The sequence below is a fragment of the Stegodyphus dumicola genome, chromosome 3 (genome assembly GCF_044657685.1).
Source record: "Stegodyphus dumicola isolate Sdum_Otavi_A_Nest chromosome 3, ASM4465768v1".
In the NCBI taxonomy this organism is placed as follows: domain Eukaryota; kingdom Metazoa; phylum Arthropoda; class Arachnida; order Araneae; family Eresidae; genus Stegodyphus; species Stegodyphus dumicola.
In genome coordinates this window covers 58,443,476-58,449,399 of record NC_140770.1, presented here as the reverse complement: position 1 = coordinate 58,449,399, position 5,924 = coordinate 58,443,476, and the positions used below count along the sequence as shown (strand labels likewise).

Sequence of the window (5,924 nt, the reverse complement as noted above, 5' to 3'; positions counted from 1 at the left end):
ATTCACGATGACGTACTTTGCAATTGCGCTCGGCATTTAAGGCTGGCCATTCACTTAAGAGACGGGCTCTTTGGCGATCCGAAATGGATTAAAAAATATGCATTCTGAATGGCTAGATAAAGGAAGTCCAAATAAACGCATGCAATTATTTACATATCAACACGTTTGACAAACGTAACTGTAAAAATGGGAAGAAATATGCAGCCTTTCGTTTGCATTTTTTACACGAAAATGAAAATAAATTTCAAGATTTATGGAAAAGATATAAGGTATTTCTCCCGCCTTCTTAGTATGCCTTCGTAGTGTAGTGGTCAACACGCTCGGCGCGCATTCGAGAGATCCTTGGTTCGAGTCCCGGCGAGGGCATTGCTAATGTTTCATCTCTCCTGGTTTAAAAAAGTACTTAATGACCCTACAGTGACGCCCGAAATAAAAAAGGTAGTGAATGATAATTCTCCACCACCAGGATTTCGTCCCCTAATCCCCACTCACCCTTTAAAATGGAAAATATATAAGGTATTTCTTCCTCATTCTTAGCATGCCTTCTTGGAGTAGTCGTCAGCATTCTCGGCGTGTATTCGAGAGGTCCGTGGTTCGAGTCCCGGCGGCATATTTCACAAGCGCACATCTGAGTAGCCACCGAGAAAGTGGCTTTTAGGATGGACTAATAGGTATCCATTGATATTTCTGTCATGTCACATCACCTTTCGCGCACTTTAAAGATTTAAGCAAGATGGTTGAATGTATTTTAGAACTCAATTTTCTGCACAAAATAATTAAAGCATCGGCGATTTTTTCTGAAAGTTTTCGTTAATTCTGAAAGTTTTCGTTTCTGAAAGTTTAGAAAGAAATACTATGTAACAAACATCTGAGCCCAAATTCTATCTTTACATAAAACTATGCATATGAGAAAGATATTTACCCCAATTTTATATATGTAAAAAGAAGTCAGCACTTTTTATTGCAGTCTATACGAAAAAGATGTTCTATAATAATTGCCAATGCAGAATCATTAAAGTGAACTTTACTAATTTGTATTCGTATACATTTAGTGTGTTAAATTTCCCATTTAATAGCTGCTCACTCTTAAAATGTACTGTCTGCACAAGAAACACTCATCAAACAGAATGAATTTATCTTATTCAATTCAGGTCTAGGAGCAATGCATTTGCTAGACCTTTCTGCAAGAGAACATTATTTCCGGTAGGTCTCTTTAACAAAATCAAATACTCTGATACAATCACTGTTACATGCAAAGAACCATGATCTTTAATTACAAGTTATAAACTTACAATTTTAGCAACAGGTAACTAACTCAAAGAGTGAAAACACAATGTACGAAAGTAAATTATGTTTTTGATTGAAAACGCTGCGAAAAAAATTAATTTAAAATAATTTCAATCTGATTAATTTTACTTTGAAAACGAAATGGCTCTGCATTCAAGTTTAAGAATCCGGAGGAAAGAAATTCTTCAGCAAAATATTACTTACTTTCACTCATGCAAAGTGCAGACAAGATGGTTGCGCAGTGAAGAAAAATTTATTTCCTGCAGACTTTTCACAGTTTCTTTTAGAAATAATATATTGCTATATATGGCTTTATTTGAAAAATCAATCCAAACATATAAAAGAGCTCCATGAATAATGATAAATAATTTCAAAAAAAGAACAAACTGTAGAATAATATATTCTAATGAATTCTTCTTGGTATTCGTGCGGCTGACATAATCTGACATTCACATTCCACTTTATGACATATTTAATCATTGATAAAAAGCATAAAAAGATTCATTTCAGTTTATATGGGCACTATGTTGCACCTTCTTTATTGCATCTTCTAGGTAATTTCCTATTTGAAGATGACATTCAAGGTAAAATCTTGTCCGACACCATTCTTTTGGACCAAGACGATAAAAAAAGGCCCAAGGACTTGCTGAACGTGCGATAACTTGGTTTTCTTTACCTGCCCTTTAACAGGTTTCTCATCGCTTCCTATTTACCAATCGGTAGATGTCTTGGCTGAGGATTGATTGTATTGGAGATGACTCCTGTATGCTGTATGAGATAATCTTTATACTGAGTCAAGTTGGTTCGACTTGCACAGGAAGATGAGCGGGAAGAAATATCTTGGAAATTCTTGAAGGACACTCTCTACAGCACTCTTCTCTTCAGTGCTAAATTATGCATTCTGGAATAACTTTGATATTAGGCTCTCCGAATACACAGAATTTGAAGGACTATTGGTTCTTTTAAAGCAGTTGAATTAAGTACATGCTAGAATTACTTCACCTTTTCTAATGACTTTCTCCTTATCACATACGTCAGAAAAATCACACCGGGATCACGTTCTTCGATAAGTACACTAGTGCTTAGGCTACTATTACTTCTTTTGGGCTGTTACAGTTTTTGGAAATTTCTATTTTCAGCTACGAACACAGGTAATAAAAATTATTTTTCTGCCGGTTCTGTGATATCGTCTTCAGCTATTATGTGGTGGGCCGATTAATTTTCTTCAACCTTTATTCTGAACAGAGTTATGGCCTCAATGGAAGAATGCGTTTCGTTATTTTTAAAGTACAAGAACAAATTTTACTTCCATTGAAAGTCTAATCCGATTATGCAAGTGTCTGTAATAGTTGCTACTTATGCCGCATAATTGAATGCATCTTTTCTAGACATAATATTGAGGTTTAACTTTCCATCAATATCGATTTTATCCCCACACACATTCTGAAGGCTAATGCAGGCTTTATATGAGTCCATATGAGTTTAACTTCCAACTGTTAAACTAAATCATTACGGATGGTGGTAACATCGGCTTCAGTATCAATGATCGTATTGCATAGACTAATTTCATGGCATACACTAAAGCCTTTTTAAAAAAGTTGATAGCTTCCATTCTCAGGGTTTCTATATCTCTGGGTCCCAGATGGCATCAATGACGTTCTGCAAGGACATTATTTCTAATGGGCAGTCAGAAAAGACGATATGATATAGCCTTTCAACATTCGTCGTGATCTCCTGCAGTGCTTTCCTGTGCCTCTGTTGACCAAATTTTAAATCTAGCCTGCTACCGACTTTTAAACACTTCTCGCCAAGCCAAACACGCTCCATAGAGCTTCAAAATGTAGCCCCTGGTTCTCAAAAGAAATCCCCGGTTCAAACCTAAATTCTGACATTAATAATTGTTGCTTCCGTACGAGTTCGTTATAGATTGAATGCACTTAGAACCATGATATCTTGACATTCGCCAAAGAAATACTTTGCACTTCTAGAATTTTCTACAAAAGCACTAATGCGACTCTTCTCAGGATCACAGAGCAGGATCAGTAGTTACACTCTAAACTACTAAAAACGTGAAACACAACGCAGTGCAAAGCGAATCTAAAAGACAATGTTCTGTCGCATACCTGAATACTGCGAAGTCGCTCTGAACTAACAACTGAGAAGCTGATACTCTCCCGGGCCTATACAGATTTTCCGCGGCAGCAGAGAAATCTCTATTACCTTATACTTCTCGAAATTACTCTAAGACATATGAGGGCCGGATAAAATTACAGATACATTTGGGGATCAATTAGAGTAATTCAATTAAAATGCCAGTTACAATTATACAGGGACTAGAAAAATATTTCATCCAATGTTTGCCATGTCTGGCGACTTCGGGTCATTTCTTACCAAATTTGTGTAAATTGTGCACAGCATTCTCGGAAATGATTACGAAAGAAAACTGCTAGGAAGAAACTAAACAAATAATTAGTAATTAGTTTGCATACGTTTATTTTCTTCAGAAAGCTTACGTGTAAAATATTGTCGCTGCATCCGCATGATGACGGCAGACTTCACATGCTTTCTCTATATCGGACCTTTTTTCAGTACGATGACATCCATTACATGTTCATCTTTTCTATCTTCTAGATAACTTTATATGACTATTTCAGTCTTTAATGTCTGAGTAGTAACCGGAGGTAACCGGGCGGCGGAAGTGACGTCACAGAAAAGGGGCGTGGCCTCCGCCATTTTGAATTTCTCCGGAAGTGACGACACCAGCGCCATCTTGTATCACGTGTTGGAATGACATCATTAAACTTTCGTTTTGATTCTGTGGCAACGATCTTTTCAAAGTTGTTTATTTTTTGTGGCAACGACACTATTTTTGATGTTTGTGGCAATGGTCGCTTAAACCACGTGACGTCAACTATTTTCCTTATTTACCAATTTTTTCCTTTATTATTTTAGTTAGTTAATCCTTTTTATTCATTATCTTTAATTATGTTTCATTATTTAATTATGAATCATCCTTTTTAATTATTTAATCCGTCATTATTTTTAATTAGTTTTAATTGACTCCATAATATTTTCATCCATTTTTAATGAATTTTAAAAATAACTCCACGGCTGAGATTTGAACTCGCTATCTCTGGGATGGGAGTCTAGCGCTTTAACGCTCGGCTAAGCCCTTCGTGTTATCAAACCTGTTATTTTTCCGTTTGGAGCGAAAATCACCATGACGTCACTAGGCTGGGGGAAACAAGCAAACGTCACCTCTTTCACGTTGCAGCCTGTCGAAACCGCTTCACGCTTTCTACATCCGCCGTGGCGAACGTATACAATTTTAACAACCAATCAGCATTCCGCTAACAATATCTATCTTATTTCAGCCAATCAGCGTATTGCTTTCTTATACATCGTCTATATATTCGCTCGCTTTGATGATTGCAATCATTTCTACTCTGATTCTTGCTGAGTGAACGTCATTTTGACTCTGCCATTTTTCCTGCGCCATTTCGTTTTCTTGTACACGATGTCTGCCAAGCGAGTTTATTCTGCATGTATAGTATATTTTTGCTTCTACTTTATTTTTAGATTACCATTTTTAAACACGTTCTTTATTCTACTTTTTTAATTGTTGGGTGTTATTTGAAGATCCTGATTGTCCTTTCCGTGATTCTGATGACGATGTAAGTTTTTACACGTATTTTCGTAGTGTACTTTTTTTTTTTTTTTCTGAATGTATTTTTCTACTTAATATTTTATTTTGAACGTATTCACTTTTCTTTTGCTAGTTGTTAGATGAAGTGGATCAAATTTTCATGGAAAATCCCCTGATTTTGCCCTTGTATTATCAAGTGGGTTTCGGATTTGAGGTAAATTTTCGTTTCGTTATGATTCGATTAGAATATTTTTTCTAGTACTAGAAATGAATGTATTTATTTTTATTTTATTTATTTTTAGACTTCTTCCTCGTCAACTCGTGGGCCTGTATACATGGCTGGTTCCAATGAACGTTCGGTGTGTATTTTTCTTTTATCATAATGTCTTTTTGAAAATGTTTGATTATTACCGAGAACTTAATTTTTATTTTTACTTTTCAGCTCGATGAGGCGATAGTGCTTACTGAAAAGTCTCGTCGACGCAGCCATAAATATCAAGCCGAGGAAATTACTTTCAGAGCCAGTGTGGACATCGAACGGTTGCCTCTGAATGTGCAAGGAGTCCCGATGGTTCGAATTCCTGACACCATCCGGGAGTTGTTCGAGCAGCTGATTCGCCGGACAACAGCTGATCTAAACCCATCAGACATCATCCGGTTCTGCATTCAAGCTGAAGGGTTGGATAAGCCTATCAGCACTTCCTTAATGGCAGTTTCGACTCTCACAGTGGAAAAGATTTTGGCTGCTGTCATGAAAGTGCTACAATCCAAAGACACAGGATTTGCAGTTGATGTGATCACCATCAGACGACCTGTGGGCGCCGGTGGTAATAGGAAAGTGATCAATATCTCCCTGGACAGACTGAGAAAACAGTCAATTTTGTCCATACCCTACGATGAGGAAGGATTGTGTTGCGCTAAAGCAATTGTGTATGCTTTGGCACATCTGAATGAGGACAAAGCTGCTGTTAAGGCCATGAAAGATCGTCGT

The 5,924-nt window shown here is 36.8% G+C and overlaps 1 non-coding gene across 1 annotated transcript; it reads left to right on the top strand.

The window, feature by feature from the left end:
- The first annotated feature begins 293 nt into the window (after window positions 1-293).
- Window positions 294-366, top strand: TRNAA-CGC (transfer RNA alanine (anticodon CGC)). The gene has a single exon. It is a non-coding gene; the product is annotated as a tRNA-Ala (tRNA).
- The last annotated feature ends 5,558 nt before the right edge of the window (window positions 367-5,924 follow it).